The following is a 1,921-nucleotide window of genomic DNA, read 5'->3' as shown; positions in this document are numbered from 1 at the left end:
ATTCATCACACACGCGCGCATACACACACACACACGCACGCACGCATACACACACACACACACACACACACACACACACGCATACATATATATTAGGTCAAGTATGAAATTTGTAGAAATGAGAAAAAAATGTTTCCTAATGTATTATATATACAAGAAATAATTTTTTCATCACAGTACGCGCCCATATTGTCAATACACTTTTGCCTTTTCATCAGTAGCTTGTCCAGCTCAGAACTGTTAAAAGCCTGGCAATCTAGAGTCAATAAAATCTTGGAAGGCCTATTTCACAGCATCGTCGGAACTAATTATTTTTCTATCAAAATGTTATCCAAATTCTGGAAGAAGTATTAATCAGTGGGGACAAGATCAGATGAGTACGGTGGATGATGGAGAACTTCCAATTCCAACTCTCCTGTAGTTTCGGCAATGTCATTTTTGTGACGTGTAGTCTGGCGTTGTCTTGCAATGAAATAGGAGTGGATCTGTTGACTATTCTAGGCTGTTTTTTTGTAAGTGTCTGCATCATTCGGTCTAGTTGGCTGCAGTATACTTCGGCCTTGATTGATGAGCCAAGTTTAATGAAATCATAATGGATCACAACTCCGCTAGACCACCAAACGCACACCATCAGCTTCTTTTGATGAATTTTGCATTTTGGACTGTGTTTTGGTGGCTCGTATTTGTTCAAACATTGAGCTCAACGTATACGGTTGTTGCATTGGATCCATTTCTCATCACATGTTACAATTCGATTCAAAAATAATTCATTTTTCTGACGAGAAAGTAGCATAATGCTTCTGAACGTTGCTGTTTCTGATTTTCATTGAGTTCATATGGAACCCACTTATCCAACTTTTTCACTTTACCGATTTGAACTAGATGAGTCAATATTGTTTACTTGCTAACACCATGCAACAACAATAATTGACGGGCACTTTGAGGTGGATCTGACTCGACAGTGGTTTTCAGTTCGTCATTATCCACCTTTGTTTCTGGTCGACCATGTTACTCATTTGTGAGGTCAAAGTTACCAGAACGAAATTTTGCAAACTAATTTGATACTGTCTACTGTGTAATAACATTAGAACGAAATACTCCATTAATATTCCGAGCTGTCTGTGATGCTGTATTTCCATATTTCAAAACTGTACGAATTTCCGACTTATCCATCTCTAAACAAAAATAGCAAAAAACGATTTATAAATACTTTATAAAGCGCAAAATGAGTTATAATAAAGAAACAGACGTGTCAGCTTTGAAGCAACTAACCCTGAATGGGAAGACCTGCAAAGATATCGCTGACTTGTTTTAGAGAATTTGTTGCAATGGTTTCCTCCAGAGTTATACTCCAATGATGATCATATTCGTCGCAAAAAAAACATGTAAAAAACAATCGCCGTAAACAATTACAGTACTGAAAACATCAAAAATTTCAGGATTGCAAGAACGGATTCAGCCTGGAATTTTTTAAAATTTACTCACGGAATCAGCCTGATTCCAAAACGGTATGATACGTTGTGCTACGGCCTCTAGGAGTAAAGTTTAAAAAGTGTGACACACTGACACACTGATGATCACATATATCATATTATTATATTATATCAAGGCTGTGAGCTCGCAGAATCGTTAGCACGCCGGCCAAATTGCTTAGCGGTATTTCGTCCGACATTAGGTTTTGAGTTCCTATTCCGCCGAAGTCGTCTTTGCATTTCATTCTTTCAGGGTCGATGAAATCGACGTAATCCTTCTCCCAAAATTTGAGGTCTTGTGCTGCCAGTTGAAAATGTGGGATACACTGACATTCACATTTATTATATTAGATATGTTTAATTTTGGGGAAACTGTATTTCAATTAAAGTTTACTTTATAAATATATATACATATATATGTGTGTGTGTATGTATATGTATATGTATAT

This window comes from Octopus bimaculoides, chromosome 9, assembly GCF_001194135.2.
Source record: "Octopus bimaculoides isolate UCB-OBI-ISO-001 chromosome 9, ASM119413v2, whole genome shotgun sequence".
In the NCBI taxonomy this organism is placed as follows: Eukaryota; Metazoa; Mollusca; class Cephalopoda; order Octopoda; family Octopodidae; genus Octopus; species Octopus bimaculoides.
The sequence above is the reverse complement of the archived record's forward strand: the minus strand, read 5'-3'. Positions refer to the sequence as shown.